Genomic DNA, 21,994 nt, shown 5'->3' with positions numbered 1-21,994 from the left:
TATTACTGAGTCCAATTTTCTTTATTTGTACACCAACCTCTTGTGTGAAACCGTATCAAAAGCCATTGCAAAATCTAAGTAGACCACATCAACTGCATTACCCTGGTCTAAATTCCTACTTACCTCCTCAAAGAAACAAATAAGGTTAGTTTGGCAAGATCTATCCTTCATAAATCCATGCTGACTATTACTAATAATTTGTTTTCCATTAGGTATTCCTGAATATTATCCTGTAATAAACCTTCAAGTAGTTTCCCCACTATTGAAGTCAAGCTTACAGGTCTGTAATTTCCCGGTTGTGATATAGCTCCCTTTTTAAATATAAGCACCACATCTGCTTTACGCCAATCTTGTGGCACTGAGCCTGTGGAAATGGAGTCCTTGAATATTAAATATAATCGTTTGGCTATTACTGAGCTTAACTCCTTGAGAAATATTGGATGTATGCCATCGGGGCCAGGTGCCTTATTTACTTACATTTTTTCAAGTCGCTTATGACCTTCTTCCTCAGTGAACCAATTGTTCATTAATATGGAGGTTGTGGCTTCCTCCTGCGGCACTACTATTGAACTTGATTCTTCCTTGGTAAACACAGAGTCAAATAATTTGTTTAATACATCTGCTTTTTCCTTATCTCCAATAATCTGCCTACGCATCACACACGGAAAGGGTCCTGTAGGCGGACGCTCACAGAGGTATGCATGGGAGACTGGTTATGGTGAAATTAAATAAGGCTTTTATTGCGCCTGTTTCCTTAACATCAGGAAAAAATCCAAACAAGGGGTAAACAAAGCTTCTATTCACTTGGGAGTATTTCTAGTGAAATACTATGCAATCCACCACTCCCTTTAGATAAGCATGTCTCCCAGCCCCAAACATATAGCATGAAATGAACAGATATAAAAAGTCTTGTAAATGAAAGTCTTATCTGTTTCCTGGGCTGCTGTAGGGGAAGCTTCTCTGCTCTCTTGGAACCACACCCTTGTGTGCACAGGAAATATCAGGCTCCAGGTTAGACGTTTCCCCTGTGTCTTGAAAGTTGCACTGCTGTTTCTTCTGGCAGGGCTCAAGACAAGTGTCCCCATGTCAGTCTCACAAGTTGTGAGAGTCAAGGACAATCTCTCTTCCTGTCTCAAAAGACATGCTTTTCTAAGCAATCTAATCAGGCAGGTGGTGTTTGTTAATTGACTACCAACAGTTAACCACCACACTGCTGGATTAGAGGCACATTACCTGAACAGGGATAACTCCCCTGTTACATACCTCTCCTGTTTGTGGGAAGCTCGGGCTTGCCATGGCCAAAGCCCATCCTTCCACTCTCATTCTAGATATCTCTGTGACTTGAATGAGAGTGGATGGAGGAAGAGAACCCTCAGTACCGCTGGGATCGGAGCCCTTTCTCCAGTTCATTCGTGTCTCCTCCCGAAGGTGCTTGAGATTAGCATTCCTAAATCGCTTGAGGAGGACTTTTTCTAAGTACAGTCTTTTTGCTATGTGCGCGGTCATGAGATTTCCCTCGCGTCGGGTGCTCGTTTTATTGTAGGCAGACTGTATGGCAGCAGTTGCAGAGCGTTTAAAAACAGCCCTTTGAGTTTTCCGCTCTTGAAGCTGTCTCTCTGCCCTTTTCCCACTCAATGGGGTTGCTAGTTCAGCCTCTTTTGGATTAAGTTGCAATTCCACACCCACTTCCAGAGAATGTCCCATCTTTTCAGCTTCATCAGCTAAGGATTCTTCTGGTTTTGATTCAGCACGTGTACCTTCTTTTGTTGCCTGTTGGGTGGCTGAAGGTTTTTCTAGTGCTTGTTTAGGTGGTTCAAATTTCGCAACCTTGTCTTTCAGATGAGCGGTATTCCCAGCTCTCACTGTACCCTTGACTTCATGGGTTTTTGTGGCTGTGGGATACTGAACCTTAGTCAGGGTCAATACTTGTCCTTGTAGGACTGTAATCTCATCCGTGAGAGATCCCTGATTTTTGAGTGCGTCTTGCAAGTGTCTTCTCAGGGAATTTATCTGCACGCTTTTCTTTCTCTGAGCTTGCTACCACAATTTTTATTGCACTATGAATTTCTTTGCTCGGGCCACAGTTACTTGTTTTAGTTTCTGGACCTTCTTGTGCTCCCTTTTGTGCCGGGTCACCTGGGTTCTAAGCTTGGCCTCTAGCGATGCTTTGGTGATGCTCAGGGTAGCCTTCAGTTTCTCATGCTGCTTTGCCTGGGACATACTGGGTCATCAGATGTTCCTGCAGCACTTGAATTTCTTAAACAGCCTGCAGATTTTCTTCCTGCAGAGTTCGCTGCTTCTCCTCGGCCTTTTCGAGGTGCGTACACAGACCTTGCAGTCGGTTCTGCAGTCGGTGCTCTGCTTCAAACTTCTCACCTTCCAAAAGTCTATTTATTTCTTTAAGCTCGTGCAGCTTTTCATTCTTTTCCTTGACGTCGTTTGTCAAATTAAAATTTTCTTCTTTGAGTTTTAAGTTTTTTCTTTTTAATCTTAAATTTTCTCCTTTTTCAGTCTCTGTACTATTCAGGGCCTCCTTGCAGTCCTCCTTCCATTTACACACATCTGCTTTGAGAATGACAGTCTCCTGGTGTGAGACTTCCATCTCTAGTTTGAGGGTCTGAAGCTCCTTCTGAAAGACTTTGAGATCTGTATTAAGATTAACAACCGTTTCGTTAGAAATATCCAGCTCCTCAGTGAGACTGTGTAGTTCCTTTCTGGAAACTTCCAGGTCTGTGCGGCAGCTGTTGGTCTCATGATGTGAGGCATCCAGTGCTCTGCGGAGTGTCTGAACCTCTTTCTGAGATACGTCCACCTTTGTCCGGACATTGTTGACCTCCTGTTGTGAGGCATTCAGCTCTACGCGAAGAGTGTGAACCTCTTGCTGAAAGACTGTCATCTCCTTCAGTGCCTCCTCATACTTCCGCTTCAGCTTACCCATCATTTTATCAGATTGGCTCTGCTTTTCACCCATGGCGGAAATAGTAGCGTTTGCAGTATCTAGCTCAGTCTTGAGATCGTCCAATTCTGTCCTGGCCAAAGAGTAAATTGTGAGCACATCTTTTTGTAGCCTCACGTTATTTTTCTGTAGCTCTGTGTAACCATCTTTCCTTTGTTTCAATTGTTCACGTAGCATATCATAGTCATGCCTGGCATTTTTCAGGGCATCTTCAGGGCTGGTCAAGGAATCATCACTCACTGGTTCCGGCTCCACTTCCCTGGGATGGTTAGTTGAGGGTTCCTCACTGTCGGCACTGGATAGACACTTCTTTGGGGTAGCCGACTTCTGCCTTGGGCCTTCTGGATATTCGGTTAACCGCGGGATGAATTCTCCATTTTCTCTAGGCTGCAGGTCAACTCGGTCCCCCTTTTCCTCCACAGGATCTGCGGACGTGTCTGTTCCTTCCATGGTAAATGAAGAACCGCTTTTCTTTTTCCGCCTTTTTGTTTTGGATGACTCCGTCCCATCAGGAATACTGGGGTCTCCTTCTATATTTCATACTTTAGCAGCTTCATTATATACGCCAGGCTTTTCTTGCAGTTGCTTTAGCTGACAGAAATATTGGGTGATCTGCTGCTCCCGCTCTTTCTCTTGTCGACCATATTCGTCATCATAGAGAGCGGTCTTTTTTGTTCGTGCCAAGTTCAGGCACCCCCACCATTCTTGGGGTGTTTTGTGGGTGTGACTTGGTTCGGGTTCCCCGTAAGAGATGTCTTCTTCTTTATTGGACTGGAAGGGCCACTCTTCCGTGGGGTAGGGTTCATTACAGGAACGCTGCATCTTGTCCTCCATTTTGGGGCTCTCAAGTGTAGTTTTCTTCCTGACCTCAGGAGGCGCTATTGCCGCTGTTGCCACTGTATTTGCTAGAAGCCCCAATTGTGGTAGTCCTACAGGTGGGCATATTTTGCTTGTAGAGGTCATAGCTCTCACAGGCATCTCTGTAGACTTTTTCTTTCTTGGATAAGTTTTACAATATTAGCAGTTCTGTGCACTCATTTTCTCTCATCAGGTATACAGGATGTGCAGTTGCTAGGTAAAAACGTCTATTTGCTTTACACCATTTACTTGCTAGGTATAATCTCTCATTAGGTATGCTGGATGTGCAGTTGCTAGGTAAAAACTTCTGTTTGCTTTACACCATTTACTTGCTAGGTGCAATCTCTCTGCTTCAGCCAAATAATGTGATTTTCTGCTTGAGTTCAGTCTCAACTTTGGGTATTATGACATTCACTCTTCACACTTTGGGATACCTTTTACACAGCTCAGCAATTCCTTTTTTCTAGTAGGCAATTTTACCCTCAGCACTTGTTTACTGAAAATTCCCCTGCTTCAGCACAGTCTTGCATCAATTTTCACATTTTTCTGCATATACTCCATTCACAACTGGTAGTCCTATGCGGTGTGGCAGCCTTTACTTGCAAAATCAGTACCGCTCGTGTGTCACCATCTGTATTCACTGCTTCAGCGAAACATTTGAAAACAACAAATGCCTATCCCTTTTAAGGGCTAACTCACTTCTTGAATCCTGACTATGGCTGGAAGGCAAACCCCCTATTTCAATGACCATATTACACTTTATTGTGATAGGCAAATAAGGTTTACCTGCTTCAGCAGTCTCTCTCTCTCTCCTCTTGGGATTGGGGAAAAGAGTCTATCTGTGGTTTTGTAAGTTTCAGTGCAATGTAAGTTTCCTGCCTGGGTGTGTATCACTTTAACTCTGGTCTCTGCTGCATGAGATTTTTTTTTTTTTTTTTATGTTGCTCAGACTGTTTGTAGGCAAAAAGCCTACATCTCATTTTTTTGTTATTAAGATACTTGAAGAACTTTTTAGGGTTGACCTTACTTTCTATTGCTATCCTTTTGTCATTATCCATTTTTGCTAATTTGATTGCCCTTTTGCAATTTTTGTTACATTCCTTATAATTTTGATACGATGTCTCCGTCCCTCCTGACGTAAGGAATCTAAACGCCTTCCTCTTCTTGCCCATTTCCTCCCCAACCTGTTAATTTAGCCACATTGGTTGTGACTTATTTCTTTTATACTTATTTCCCAAGGGTATAAACTGATAACTGTGCTTTTCTAACAATGTTTTAAAGACTGCTCATTTATCTTCTAAATTTTTCCCTGCAAAAACATCATCCCAGTGTATTACTTGTAGATTAGACCTCAGTTTATTAAAATCTGCCTTTCTAAAGTTTAAGGTCTTTGTTGAACCAAAGTAATCTGTTTTTTGATAAATTATTTCAAATAAGATTATGTTATGATCACTGTTACCCAAATGTTCCAGGACTTGAATATTTGTTATTACTTCTACATTGTTTGATAAAACCAAATCCAGAACTGCCCTTCTCCTGGTTGGTTCCCCAATTATTTGGGTCATATAATTGTCTTTAAGCACCCCCAAAAACCTGTTTCCTTTTGTTGTAATGCTAATCTCATTGCCCCAGTCTATGTCTGGATAATTAAAATCCCCCATTATGCAAACATGACCCAGTTTTGATGCCTTCTCCATTTGCAAAAGTATTTTAGCTTCCTCAATCTCACAGATATTTGGTGGTTTATATCATATTCCCACAAACATTTTCTTTATACTTTTACCTAAACTGCTAATTTCTATCCACAAAGTCTCTAGATTTTCATCATTCCCTTCATAGACATCATCCCTTATAATAGGTTTTAGATCCGGTTTAACATACACTGGCGACACACTTTATTCGAGCTTGGCTAGTCCCACGAATTCGGGTATACCCGGGTGTATTGAGGTTTGTGACTGTTTTCTGCCCGAGTGCATTGAGTTATTTTCCAAGCAGGGATTGAAGCATTTTATTCCCTCTGGCTTCAATACTGCACAGTATATATATATAAACTGCATTACAATTCATGAATTTATGCCATCTGGTAGACTCGCGAAGCATTGCAGCCTATTAAATCCTAATCATTATCATTTAACAGATCAGCCGCCCATCAGCCAGGCATGAACCCAGGCTGGGAAGGCAAATGCAACGGGGCTTGTCAGAGGTCAGGAGTGGCGCATTCCAGGTATCTGCCAGGTACATACCGGGTATTTGCTCGAATAAAGTGTGTCGGTGCAGTATAAACATACTCCACCTCCCCTTCTATTTGTGCGATCCTTCCGAAAAAGGGAATTACCCTTTAAATTAACTGTCCAGTCATGAGTTTCATCCCACCATGTTTCAGTAATGCCTATTACAGTATATCATACTGGTCCCTTGCAGCTATTAATTCAAGCTCCCCCATTTTATCTGTCAGGCTTCTTGCATTAGCAAGCATTCATTTAAGTTTTTTTTCAGCCTGTACTATTATCTTATCTGCTCCTTCCTTTCTGCGCACACATGGTTTAGTCTTTAGAAGTTTTATCTGTATTTACTATGGGTGTCTCACTGCTTGTCAAACTCGCACTTGCCCCCATTCTATCTCCATACCACCTTGTATACTCCTCTATTCCATTTAGTTCATTATCTGTTTCATTCCCCTCCCCCCTCCATCCTAGTTTAAAATCTCCTCCAACCGTTTTAGCATTCTCCCCCCTAGCAGAGAAGATCCCTCTTCATTGAGGTGCAATCCGTCCCTAGAATATAGATGGCACCTCTCATAAAAGGAGTCCCAGTGCTCTACAAACCCAAACCCCTCCTTCCTGCACCACTTTCTTAGCCATGCATTAACGTCCCTGATCTCTGACTGTCTCCCTGCGGTAGCGCATGGCACTGGTAGTATTTAAAAAAATACTACCTTGGAGGTCCTTGCCTTAAGCTTTTGGCCTAGATCCCTGTAATCATTTTTTAGGACCCTCCTGTTACGCCGGTGCTGCCCACAGACCAGACTCGTCCCTTATACTGAGGTGGGGACATATAAGTGCACGCACCCGCAGCAGAAGGAGCGTGTCTGGAGTGTGGTGTTTTGGCGTTGCCAGGCCAGGTGTAGGGTAGATGCGGAGGGAATCAGTGATCACTGAATATTTCGCCTTGAGAAAGCTCTCATGAAACTCGCGCGTCGGTGGCTTGGTCTTGACAAGTGCACGCGCAGGGGTCTGATTCCCTCCGCATCCACAGTCTCTAACCGCGAGTTGATGCAGTTCCCTGCCTGCACGATCTACAGCATAAAGGCTTTCAGAGTGCCCCGATGGACACTCTAAGCCTCGTTGTAATTTGATACAGGCAACTGTTGCTCTTATGTGGTTAAAGTATCTAGTTTAGTTCCCCTCTTACTGCTGTTATTCAGGGATCTCCTGACAGCAGCTATAAGGGGATACTTCACTTCCAACACACAGTCTGTTCCACTCAGCCTACCTACATGTGATTACCAGTGTGTCACGATTCCCCTGAGCAGTACTATCACAAAGGTGTGTTAGTCCATGACCCAGTATATACAGACCTCTACATCTGGGTATCTGTCAGCGTTAACCCTCAGGTCTACAAAGGCAAAGTGACACAATGTAATACACATCATACTATTCAAATCACAGTAGGATTGAGCTGAGAGCATTATTTAGGCAGCAATCACTATTTGGTGTTTTATACTGTATGAACCAGTATCACTAATTTATAATTGTGTACACTACCACGTGGTCTAGACAGTCTCTGATATATGGGAGAATGAGTTTATTCTGTGTCATTATGCACACTGTGCAAATAGCCCTTTCATTAGCGTCATAAGGTTATTAGAGGTCATATCCTCCCTACCACCGCACACAGAAGGAGGTTACCTTAGGTCAACCTGACTCAATATCCAACTTACCTGAGTAACATTCTACCGAGACTCATTGTATGCTGGAACTGTTCAGATCTCATGCAATCATAGTGTATCCACTACGATTATACATTATTATTCGGTTCATTTTACTCTGCCACTAGTGATTTGCACCCCAATACTTACCCTAGAGCCACCCTGTAAGAATTGCTTTTCACTTCAGATCCTTATAAGGAATGTTGTTTAGTGTGTAACCTGAATATCACGGTACACACAGCTATCATAGACCCTAAACCTATACGGTTCGAGTATTGAAGGTCAGATTACCTTCAGGTCGTCTGTTTTTAATACCCATTATTTTATCTCATTGGTACACTAATAAAGTTATGTTTTAAATCATTCACTCATCATACAGAGCGTGAACCTGAGTGCTGCAATTGGGTTCTATCTCTACCCTACTCCCCTCCAATTATATACCCAAAGCACCGTTCACTCATTATTTGTTTGAGGCAGCAGCAGGGGCTTCCCTATCAGTCTAGTGAACAGGTGTAGCAATACTTGCCGGTACCGTTACTGAATGAGCGAAGGGGTTGCCGTTAGCCAAAGGTCGGGGAGAGAGAGATCCGGAAGGTCGAGGTCCAAGCTGAGGTCGAGGGATGGAAGAAGCTGCAGGATCAAGAGGGAGCCGGGATCCAGAGCCAGGTAAGCACGTCCGCCAAGCCAGGTTGTAACCTGAATGCACGAAGACAAAGGGAGAGCCAGAATAGACGTCTGTAGCAGAGACTATGTCGAGCGATGTGAGAGAGGCAGAACAAACATTAAGTACTGTGACTGACCAATGGTTAACGGAGGCAGGCCTGGAGGAGCCCTAGGAGCAGTCCAGGATTGGTTTCCATAATACGCCACCAGCGTGTGGGAGGGAGGTGTGGCTTCACTGCAAGAGCAGTGAATAAATTAGCTGGTGCTGGAATGTGTTCCGTAACAGCAGGGGATGCGCACGCAGAAGCAACGGCAGGCAGCCGAGCACCAGTCCCGCGCGTTGCTGCAGCAGCCCGACGGGGAGGACAGGGAAGTCCCCTCAGCAGGGAGGCCGGTCGAGGAGGGAGCCGCACAGCCGCGGGAGCGGACAGAGGTGAGGGGAGGTCACGCTGCGACCGACGTGACCCCCGAGTCCTCACACCTCCATCTTTCTCTAACTTTGTCATTGGTGCCAACGTGTACCAAGACCACCGGGTCAATCCCAGCCCACTTCCCCAACAATCTGTCTACCCGATCCGCAATGTGCCGAACCCGAGCACCCGGAAGACAACAAACTGTTCGGTTCATGCAGTCATGGCTACAGATTGCCATATCTACCTTCCTAATAATGGAGTACCCTACCACCACAATGTTTCTTTGTATCTGAGCATCCTGAGTCCCCACTGTGCTGGAGGAACTATTCCCCTGACTGCTAGAGGAATTAGTCTCCCCCAGCCTTGCCATTTCTGCCCGACATTCCCAATATCTTCACTCAATATGGCAAATCTATTGGGATGTGTCAGCTCAGAAACGACCTGCCTCTCCCTATTGACCCTGCTTCCCCTTCTAACTGTCACCCAGCTACTTACCTGCTCCTCACTAACAGCAACCAAGCTACCTACCTGCTCCTCACTAACAGTGCCACCATCTGCCCCACTAGTCAAAGCAAGGGCCTTCTCAGTGAGCTCTAAACCCCTTTCAAGATTGCTAATGTCCCTCAATATTGCAAGTTGCCTCTTCAGATCAGCAATCTCTGACTCTAAAGAGACCACCCACTCACACTTCCCACAGCGGTATGCTCCTTGGAGCAGCTGCTCCAAGTGCACATAGATGTGGCAAGATGTGCATTGAGTAGCATTTTCAATCCTGCTAATTCTAGCAACTATGAAGTTTATAAGTACTAACAGTAAACTGTACTTCAATAAACTAAACCTTGTTTAACCGCTTTCTTGTTCAAACTGCTTCTGGTTCTAACTGCACACACTTTAAACAACAAGTACTCCAAATCAACCACACAGATCAGTCAGTACACGCAAGTTCAGGATTCGTTAAAAGCCTCTGTTTAAATAGGGACACCCACCAGGTGTGTTAGGTTATCTATTAACTAACACCACCCACTGCAGGTGTGTTAGGCCAGCCAATTAACAAACCACACCCGCTCTGCATCAAGCAGGAGAAAGGGGGGAAAAAGTTACAGGCTTCAAATTACAAAATAGTTTAAAAATAAATTAACCCACTGAACACTCAACAAAACCAGCCACCCCTGCTGGTATACACAGCACTTCCCTTTCCTTCTGGTTCAAACTGCACACACTTTAAACAACCAGCACTTCAAATCAACCACACAGATCAGTCAGTACACGCAAGCCAATTAGTACAATTAGTTTTGACATGGAAAGCAAGACCATCCAGACAGCCATTTCTGAAAAGTAATGAACAAATTATTTAGGCGGCATCCACAACAACAAACCAATATTTTGTAACTGGGAAAAACATATCGCTTGGTTACATCTATAAAAATTGAAATTCACAAAAACTGCTTCTGCTGTATTTTTTTACTCTGTCAGCTGTTTCAACTGACCTCACTTTCACAGCCTACAATCAAACTCTATGCTATCATCATAGGTGCAACTTCTGCAGCGAATAAATAATACATATTCACTTTCACTTTTTAGGCTTCGGGGAGTATTTTGTTTTATTATTCATTCAGTGCATTTTACTAGTGAAGATATTTGAGAAATATACAGTTTGTTTTGGGTATGTCCTGGAATGTTGCTGGGTAGATACAAGACAGACCAGGACTGGCTGAACCAAAAATGCATTGTGTTCAGTTAAAGTAGGAAAAAGTTGTGTTGTAAATGAAAGAAGGTGTACTGCTACTGAAATAGTGCAGTCATAGAGCAGCATGGAAAACCCAGAACGTTTGTAAGGTTAGTACTCCATCTAACAACTGAAGATAACATGTTTGAATAGAATATACACATGTACCTCTTGGGAATGGGTATCATGACAGGGCTGACACCTACCTTACAATGAATGGTTAGTTTTGAATAAAGAATTATAACTGGATGAATTAAATAAGGGGTGGACCCTGAATGACAGGCTCAGGAAATAACTGTTAGAGCCACAATTTTAGGTTGAACATTGTGAGACAAAATTGGTGTTTTTGTATTATTGGGTGTTGGGTGGGTGGGGTGATTCGCCATCCTCACCTCAACAAACCTTCCGTGACAGACACTCAGGATGCACGGTCTCGTGGTCCCACTACGCGTGCGCGGATCTTGCGCGATCTGATTCCCCGTCCGCGGATTCTGTCTACGCCCCTCGCTCTGACGCACAATGGGTGCATTCGTCCAGCTTCCCCGCTGACACGTGTTCTAAGCCCCGCCCCCACTCTGGTGATGGACAGTACTGGCTTGGGAGTGACGCGCGCCTCGGACTCTGCCCCCTGACCTCCGTGACACGAACAGGTCGGCGCGCGATCGGTTCCGCCCCCATCTCTGATTAGGCTGCATCCTAGGGCACGCATCCATGCACCTGCAGCCCATTGAGGTCTACTTCCTAGTTCTACTCTGGCTGGCTATTGGAGGCTCCTCCTTTATATACCTTCCTACTGCATTCAGTCTTTGCTGAGCATAGTCTAGTGTGACGCCGTGCCTTGCTGCATTCTAGCAAGTGTGACCTTGCCTTGGCTTCCCTTGCCTTGCCTTGCAGTTAACCCCTTGTTGCCTGACCCTGCTTGTTTCTTGGTTTCCGCACCTCTCCTCTCCTGATCCAGCTATGAACGACCATTCTCCTGTCTCCAGTACTGACCTTGGCTAAATACTCCAACAATCTGATACTCTCCTATCCTGAACCTGGCTACGTACCCCGACGATCCGCTACTCTACAATCCGAACTTGGCTACGCACTCCAATGATCCGCAACTCTCCACTCCAGACCTGACAAGTACTTATACTATTCTGCAATCTATAACCCTGACCTGGCTTGAACGACTACTCTATATCATAGGTGCATCCGCGTAGCTGTGGGTCAGCGTTAACCAATTAGTTTGTGGTGAGCTACGCGTTACAGTATGCTCAGCCACACAAACTTCGACCCCGCTGAGGTAGGAAGAGTCCTGTGCACACACGCAAGCTATGTCTAGCTGTCACTGTTGTGCTCGCCACACACCAGGGTCGGACCGCGTGGCTGAGGTGGGGTTGTATAAGCACTGACCTTAGACCGCGCAGGCTGATCTGGATTGCGCAGTTCGTAGTCGTACATAGCAGGGTCGGGAATGGAGAAGGCAGCATCATCAGTGGATAAGCCAGGGTCAGGATTGGAGTCTTCAGGGTAAACGTTATCCAAGCGGAGTTTCGGCAACAGGGAGTCAACTAGGTCCCACTTCAGCGTAATAGCTGCAGGGCGGGAGCGGGTTCTGCGCGTGCGGTGACCACGGCCCATGGTACTGGTCACAGGAAGGGATAGGCAGATCGGAGTGGGCACACCGCCTGGCAGCACTGGTAAACCAGTGCTTCAGCGCAAGAGTCCAGAGCGGGCCTGTGCAAGGAGAAAGAGAGCTACAGACCTCAGGACTCGTAGACCGGCCTCTGCTAAGGGAAGGGCAGCAGGCCTCAGGAAACAGGAGCTGAAGTACACACTGGAGAGTCCTCCACTTCAGCACAGGAGTCAGGAACAGGCCTTTTTGTGAAACTAGCAGCATGCCTCAGGAACCAGCAGATAGGCCTCTGCTATGGAAGCACAGCAGGCCTCAGGAAACAGGGAGCTGAAGTACACACTGGAGAGTCCTCCGCTTCAGCACAGGAGTCAGGAACAGGCCTCTGTGTGAAACTAGCAGCAGGCCTCAGGAAAGCAGGCCTCTACGTAGAGAGTAGTAGCTGGCCTCAGGATACTCAGGATACTCAGGGAACACAGGCCCCTGCATGAAGACTAGCAACAGGCCTCAGGAACTAGGGAATAGAACTACAGAGGTTAATACACAACGGAGCCAAGCCTAGGGCTTGTGGCAGAACACGTGTGACATCCAGGAAGGATTATGCTCGGCAGGGAAGCATTGTGGGAAGGCTGTATTTAAAGGTCAGTGAACCAATAGCAGAAGGGGCGTGTGACAGTATTGCTTTAATGAGTGAATCCAGACTGCAGTAAATATCAGGGGAAGTGTTCCAGGACTGCACAGGTCTGTAAGGCAAGGTAAGCAGTAAACTAAGGTGCGGATCCGTTACACTAGCCTAGAGGAAAAGATTGTGGGTAATGAGCAAAATATGATCTCCCTTCAGAAGAACCTCTATTCTCTTTCTCGTACCCTACAGGAACTGCGTTCCCCTCTTGTGTCTGCTGTTCCTGATCTTCCCACTACTCCAGCTTTACCTTTCTCCCAGGCACCTCGTCTACCTGCCCCCAACCGTTATGAGGGTGACCCTCACGAATGCCGGGGTTTTTGATCAATGCTTCATATAATTTGAAATGAATCCTTCACGCTTCACTGCGCCCCGCACCCAGGTGGCGTATATTGTTGCTCTTCTTATAGATGACGCTCTTGCCTGGGCCTCTCCCATCTGGGAGCAAAGATTCGACCTCACACAGGATATCGGAGCCTTTGCCCGGGAATTCCGGAAAGTGCTTGATACACCCGGTCGTAATGTATGTGCTTCCTCTGCACTTTTTCATGTTTGTCAATGCAGTCATCCAGTCACCAAATACGCTATCGAGTTTAGACCTATAGCTGCAGAAACTGACTGGAACGACGACGCTTTGGACGTGGCCTTTTAGCAAGGATTATCGGAAGCCTTGAAGGATGAGCTGGTAGCCTACGACCGTCCCACTGATCTGGAGGAGCTCATTAACGTCTCTATTAAGGTGGATCGTCGCCTCCTGGAGAGATGATCAGAGAAGGCTCATCATCGGATCATCCCATCCCGGATCAATCCCGGTCAGGTGATCCAAGCTGAGGTTTCTTTCCAGGATATGTCTGAGCCTATGCAGTTAGGGGGTACCAGCCTCTCCAAATGTGAGAAATTACGATGAAGAATGTCAGCCTATGCCTTTACTGTGGTGTTTCTGGACATTTTGCATATTTTTGTCCTCAAAAGTCGGGAAACACAATGACCCGGGGGAGTTTCATTGGGAACGCTTTTTCTTTCCCCCTATTTCTACTGACAACCGTTCTCGCATTCTTGACCCCATTACTCTCTATGGGGAGGGCTTCCAAGTATCTACGCTTGCTTTCCTCGATTCAGGTTCCGGAGGAAACTTCATAGATCAAGCTTTCGCAGAACGCCATCTGGTTTCGACCAGACACAGAAAGGAGCCCATCGCTCTTGAAGCCATTGACGGAAGACCTCTGCAGCCGGCGTTTATCTCTTTGGAGACAGAGGTGCTTCAACTCAAGGTACAAGACACACAACTGGAAAAGATCAAATTCAATGTTATCCACACTCCTTCCATCAGCGTAATCCTCGGGCTACCCTGGCTACAGATACACAACCCTCAGGTGGATTGGCTCAATAAGGAACCCATTCAATGGAGCGCCTTTTGCCATAAGAACTGTATCCTGGAAGCAAGTAGCATTGGGGGTACCACAGTGTCCGAGGAGAAGGAAAAAGTACAATTGCCAGAAGACTATACTGAGTTTCAGGACGTCTTCGATAAGGTCAGATCGGAGATCCTTCCCCCTCACTGCCCGTTAGATTGCCCGTTAGATTGCCCCATTGATCTGCTTCCAGGTACTACACCTCCTAGAGGGACTTCCTATCCATTGTCTATGCCTGAGACCAAGGCAATGAAGGAATATATTGCAGAGAACTTACAGAATGGATTTATATGTAAGTCCACCTCTCCTGCGGGCGCCGGGTTTTTCTTTGTGAAGAAGAAGGATGGAACCTTACGCCCTTGCATAGACTACCGGACCCACAACAAGATCACCGTCAAAAAACACTACCCTTTGCCCCTCATTTCTGAACTGTTTGATCGATTACAAGGAGCCAATATCTTTTCTAAATTGGATTTACGATGTGCCTATTATCTTGTCAGGATCAGTCACGGCGACGAATGGAGGACCTCTTTCAACACCAGAGATGGACATTATGAGTACTTGGTCATGCCTTTTGGTCTGTGCTATGCCCCAGCCATGTTTCAGGATTTCGTAAATGACGTTTTCAGAGACCTCCTTAACTCCTTTGTAATCGTTTATCTTGATGACATTCTTATTTTCTCTAAATCCAGACAGGAACACTTCTCTCACGTGAAACAAGTGCTCCTTCGCTTATGCAAGAACAAACTTTTTGCCAAACTGGAGAAATGTCAATTTCATCAAACATCTACCGTTTTCCTAGGCTGCATCCTAGGGCACGCCTCCGTGCACCAGCAGCCTATTGAGGTCTACTTCCTGGTTCTGCCCTGGCTGGCTTTTGGAGGCTCCTCCTTTATATAACTTCCTGCTGCATTCAGTATTTGCTGAGCATAGTCTAGTGTGACGCCGTGTCTTGCTGCATTCCTGCTCCTGTGACCTTGCTTTGCTGATTAACCTCTTGTTGCCTGAAAAAATAAAAAAACAGCGCAAAAAAACCTCATGGTGTAGTATTTAAAAAATATTTATAGAATAAAAAAGGTGATTATTGCACATACATCAGGATATAGCATATAACAACAGGACATGTTTTGGACATGTTACCACTCTGGGAAACTGCTCCGTGTAGGCTCACTGTCTCTCTGGATGGTCCTCTTATGTTCAATAACCGTCCCAGCAAGGGGTGCGCACCTCATTAGGAATTCACCTCACAGTGTGAGTCTCTGGTCTCCAGCGGGTCACTCGGCGGGAAGTTCAAACCTCTGTGAGGGATCTCCCATCAGCTGTGATTGCAACAAGCGCTGTGTTTACACAGGCCGTTCCGGGTTGAGCCGCAGTTGTCCTGACGTCATCAGACGGCGTCCTGGTATCTGCCTAGAGCACTGGGCTTCCATGTATCTAAGAATCTCACTTGATTCCCTGATACATTTCTGGGGTAACTCCTAACTTGGGAACCCCGTTACCTAGCCACAATCTGTAACAGCTTTCTCCGGCAAACCCACCCTGAAACTTACCTCTTGAAAATCTCCCGGTCCCAGCACCTCTGTAAAAGGTAAAGTACAAAATGGCAGTTGTCTCATATTTTGCACACAGTCACAGTAATGCTTACACAATGCCCGGGCCCAAGAGCTGAGGGGCCAAGGGCCCAAGAGCTGACTCTCTAGGACCCTAAAACACAGGTCAGGGGTAACCAAATGGGCTTGACCTTTATTATAAGCCTGGTTAACCCTTTCCTCCCACACTGCAGCACCTGTTGTCACTCTTAAGGCTCCTTCTGCAGTACTAGTTGCATTTCTCCTCCCATTTTTATGTTTTTAGGCACACCATGTCTCAGAACAGTAGAGTCAGGGACCTCGACAACCTGCTCCTGGCATTAGCCAAGTTGACTATATACACCATGTTCAGGAAAAAAGGGACCCCTTTCTTTTTTCATCTTATATATTTCTGGCTCAATCCACATGACAATGTGCCCAGTTGTAGGTCTGTTATGTAGATTAACACTCTATAAGATGCACATTGTAGACAATCACTGATGGTAACTAAATTAATGTTGCTGTATTATGTCAACCAGTAGTAGATACACTGCTGTACGTTCATGTTCATTAAACAAGAAATAGGATTTTTTCCTTCGTAGCTCGTAAATGTGTTAAACTGTTGTAATCTAAGCTGAAATACTAAGATTGCTATAAAATTTGAGTTCAAAGTATGGCTCATAGGGGGCTATGCACTAAGCTGTGATAAGTCGTTTTAAGAGCACAAAGTGCACTTAGAACGTGAAGTTCCGCCGAGCGCGATTCACAGAGCCACGCAAACAGGCACTTTGCGCTCTAAGGGCCTCATGCAGTAAGCGTCGATTATGTGAAATCGGCAATCTTACCGATTAGTCATGTTATTGGCGTTTTTTCCTCTCCGTATGCAGTAAGTGCCGAATACATTCAAAATCAACCCGAAAACAAATCCGCCCACTCTCACGATGATTAGCCGATCACACACAGGTGTATCGGCGTGCGTGGCGCGGTGCTGATAGGTTGCCCAATCACAAATCTTGCTGAATCAGGCGAAACAAGCATGTTTTGGATTGCGCGCCATATTTAAAGGCAACGTGTACTGCTATTCATTCTCTGTGTTGTTGGGAGTGAGAGAGAGAGAGACGCACAGAGCTGGCTGTTTGAAGATTTGCATATTGACTGAGAGACTTGTTGTGTATTGGGTGAGCTTTGTCCATTGTTGTTTTGTTTACATATTTGTCTTGTTTTATATGTGGAAGTGTTTCGTGTGATTGCCTGTACATTTCTTGTCTGTTTTTTGTGAGTGCTGGAAGTATGCCCGCAAAGCGTGGGAAGAGTGATGCTGGTGGGAGTGGGAGTGCTACTCGTGGGAGTACGCGTCGGAGTGAACGTACTGTTCAGGGGAGTGATGTTGCTGAGAGTGAGAGTGGTGTTGCAGGGAGTGGGAGTGCTGGTGGTGCGAGTGGTCTTGCTGGGAGTGGGAGTGCTGTTGCTGGGAGTGGGAGTGCTGTTGCTGGGAGTGGGAGTGCTGGTGCTGGGAGTGGGAGTGCTGTTGCTGGGAGTGGGAGTGCTGTTGCTGGGAGTGGGAGTGCTGGTGCTGGGAGTGCTGGTGCTAGGAGTGTGAGTGCTGGTGCTAGGAGTGGGAGTGCTGGTGCTAGGAGTGGGAGTGCTGGTGCTGGGAGTGCTGCTGGTGGTGCAGTTGCTGATGGGGTGGATGGTGGTGGCGTGCTTGCTGGTGGGCAGCTTTTGGAGGCTCTTCCATTGGAAGAAGGAGAGTCCAGTCAGCACCAGCCAAGCTCTGACCCTAAACCTGCTCGGAAGAAACGTGTGGAGAAGCCACGTAATCCTCGCTTCAATGACCAGGAAAATACAGCTCTTGTCACTGGCATTCTGGAGCACTATGACAGTATCTATGGACATTTACTAGGTAAGTGTACATTTACATTTATTATTCAAATACATGTGATCCTAGGTCATCTGAGTTTTGTTCATATGCAAATATGGCTTCACAATATCTTTCTATGTTAATTAGTCTGGAAACACAGCTTTTTATCATGCCTTACAAGGACAACTAAACACAGGCGGTCAATTTGCCATAACTGCATACAATATGAATGCAACCTTGCTTACATGTATAGGTTTAGTAGTGAATGCTCATGTGCTTCACATATTACACATAAAACAGCATGTTTGCTATCTCTTGGAACAGCTAGCAGTGTAGGAAACTGGTGCTTATATTATTATTAATTTACCTTATATATTTTATATGTTTTTCAAGGGCGGACAAGTTCAGCAAGCAGAAAAGAAATGTGGGACACAATAGTCATTGGTGTCAATGCATGTGGGAATCATGTGAGGGACAAGCGGAATTGTCACAAGAGATTTGATGATATTAGGTCCAAATTGAAAAAGAAAATACAACACCAACGCGTGCATGCTACTGGCACTGGAGGTGGGCCCACACCACAACGTCTCATATTAAGTCCATTGGAGGAGCTGCTTCGGGCAAAATTACTTCCCGTCGTCGTGGAAGGCTTACCTGGTGACCGTGATATAGGAATTTACCCCTCACAATTTCCACCAGGTGAGAAATATTACTGTACTAGGCGTGTCGTTGGTTACAGTTATTTTGCATAGTTACACTGCTTTTTATACTGTCTTCACAATATAAGCATACCTGCATCTATATATGTATATGTCTGATTCTGTATATATATATATCTCAAAATAGACATATATGTTGTAGTCCTACTAAAAGCAGTAACTAATATAGCACGTGCCATTGCGTTCTCATTTACATGTGAATTCCCAAAATGCATTGCTGCAGTGGAAGCAATTGATGGTGGGCGAAGATGGGGAACAACAGGGTAGTACACATGTGTAACACATGTTAATGAGAAATTATTACTAGCTACAGGTACAGAACAGAAATATGTAGAATATTATTGTGTATTTTATTTATTTTACTCCGACAAACATGACATTACTGCCTATTTTAAGCATGCATCAAATATATTGCATGCAACGGCCTACAAACATCACTTGCACTAACACATCTATAGTTGTTTATGAAAAGGTCCATTTTTGCTTTAACTCATATACAGACAGCATAATGAGGCACACGTATCATATTTTATGTCATTGTTTTCATAACTTAAAAACTGCACACGACTATTTAGCTCATCTACCATTGTGTTAAAGCAGCTGCAATTAATATCTCATCACAGCATACACTTCAACAGAGGGGGTGGGGTTCAGCACACACACTAATTACAGCCTCATTTGAGGGTCAACTTAGTTCACACCATTTTCACCTGTTTCAAGTCATTGAAAGGTGTGGCTGATTAGGCTTTTTGGGGAAGGGAATACCGTTCTTACAACCTCACTAGCACAACTGAAGTTAATCACACTCATTTGAAAGCTTCACTTTAGCTACTAAATGCCCCAACAACTCATTACTTATCAAACCGTACGTCACACATTAGTTCACTCATATCTATAGTTGAACTACTATCAACGACACATTATCACACACTGCATGTGTTGTCTTGTTTAGTCACAGCCACATTCATGTGTGCCACATCTTATATTAATGTACCACACATATCCTCTACCAAAAACAACACTTTTTGCAATATGACCACCTTCATGATAACCATTGTGAATGGTCATCTCATGATAGTTATGTACATTATGATACTGATATCACTACACAACATATGATTTTTATGTACAAATTTAATGTATTTTTCCTCACGCATTACTGCAGAACCATAGTATGTTGTATGTTAGGGAACTCAAAACTTCTAAGTACACAGGCATGTACATTGTTATTACAACTATTTATGTTCACTTTCACACACACATTTTGGGTTAAGGAAATGATGCTGTTAGATACTCATAAATACAGAACATACAATAACTGTTTGTTCAATATTTACACATGTAAATGTAAAACTTATGTTATTGTTATATATAGTTGCCCCTGAAGGACATGTGTCACCTGAGACTGAACAAGTGTCTTCACCTGGGTCAGCCAGCTCAACACACCTAGAAGGTGAGTGTATCAGTTGGTGGCCATATAATATGTGCTCTTCTATATGTTATGTTGTCATGTTCATTATTTGTTTTGCACATCTTCTTTAAATAGGATTACTTAGTGTCAGTGAAAATGAAGTGTAAGGCAACTTGTATTGTGTTAGTGATGTTAACTATCATGTAGGAGTTTTGAGTTTACAGCAAGTTTTCATTCACTCATATTTCATACTGAGTCCAAACATTATTCTTAAGTCAAGGTAGTTTTTAATGTGAGGTTATAAAACGTATGGAAACATGTTAGTTGTTACTTATGACACAGTACAATTACATAGTAACACAGCAGAGATTAACATGACATTTAATAATTTGTACATTTATTTGTAGAACATGATGAAGAGGATTATGATGATGATGATGATGACGCCACCGCCATACACACACAAATAGAAGCAAGTGACCATGAAGACGTTCCAATTGAAACTGTTTTACCGGCAAATCGTCCAGCAAATACGACATACGATGCAATTGTAGCTTCTGAGGGAAAAATTGTGGAAGCAGAAAATCGTCGCCATTCTGACTTCATGACAGTGCTGGAAAGGATGATTGCACTGCAGGAAGAAACAGTTTCACAATTGGCACATCTCCACAGAGTCTTCATTGAAGTGCCGAAACAGTTGCAAAAAATCAACACCTCATTCGAAGCATTAGTTGTTCAGCAAACACAAGCTAATTACTGGAGAATGACTAATGTACCACAATTCAACACCTCCCAGCCAGGATCTGTTCATGCAGGTCAGTTTTCACCACATTCATCTGATATTCATTCACCAGGCCCAAATGTTACCGGTCAAGTAGCAGACATTGCTGTGCAGGTTCCTGATGACATCCTACCGCTGCCATCTGTACAAATTCAGCAGCAGACACCTACAAAGGAGCCCACAAAAACAAAACACAAGCAGTTACTACTGACCAGTTTTTGGTCAAAAACAACAAAAGACACACATGAAACAGACCAACCATCACTTGTGCAGTGTCTACCAACTTGCTCACAGTCACTACCCAAAAGCCCTGTAGGTGAGTCACTGGCCAAAAGCCCTGTAGGTGAATCGCTGCCCAAAAGCCCTGTAGGTGAATCACTGCCCAAAAGCCCTGTAGGTGAATCACTGCCCAAAAGCCCTGTAGGTGAGTCACTGGCCACAAGCCCCGTAGGTGAACAGTCACTGCCCAAAAGCCCTGTAGGTGAGTCACTGGCCACAAGCCCTGCCCGTGAAGTGCCAGAGGCCAGTCAAAGTGGCTCTGTTGTGCCTAAAGTTGGTGGCAAAAGAAAAAGGAAAATTCAAGAGACAACAAGCAGGCCTGTTACTCGCTCGCAAAAGGAACAAAAAAAATAAATGTTATAATTCAGAAAATATGTCTTTGGCCTTGTTTTGTTGACTTCAGATTATCTAATTACTATTGTATGTATGCTGAAGACTGTGTTGTTTCCAAACTTTCAAGTATGTTCTTGTACACGTGAAGTTTTGGAAATGTGAACACTCCTAATTAATGAATAGTGTTATAAATATTTATGTTTTAATCGTCTGTTCAGTAATGGTCCACCAGGAGCCAGTTGCTAAGTTTAGAGAAGCTGCCATTGACTTAGCAGCAAAACATTGCATTTGGGTGTGTTAATTGATGTAATCATTGCATGTGCATATTATTTTCATGCAATTATAAAAGCACCTATTTAACTGCAAACATCTTTCTTGTACGTGTACAGCAGGATTTTGTGTTAAATATTACTTACCTTTGCTGGCCATTGTAATGTTGTCCTTTAATCATTTATGTGTTCTTGTTTCAAGAACATCTCTGAATTGATACTAATATATATGTAGTATGTATTGATATATGCACACACACACACACACAGACACACACTGTGTGTGTGTGTGTGTGTGTGTATATATATAGTGCTATCTAAACTGGTATAGATGTATTTACAAAAAACATACACTTCATGCTTCCTTGTGAAAACACAGTATTTTTATAATACAGGCCTAATGTTTGACAACTATACTAAGTGTGAGCCTCTAACATTATTGGGCGCAAACAAATGTTTATTACTTAATTCACTCATGTTTATCACCATTTAAATAGGTTTCATACAAGGCCTACTT

Source organism: Ascaphus truei, chromosome 3 (genome assembly GCF_040206685.1).
Source record: "Ascaphus truei isolate aAscTru1 chromosome 3, aAscTru1.hap1, whole genome shotgun sequence".
Classification (NCBI taxonomy): domain Eukaryota; kingdom Metazoa; phylum Chordata; class Amphibia; order Anura; family Ascaphidae; genus Ascaphus; species Ascaphus truei.
Note: the sequence above shows the minus strand (reverse complement) of the source record.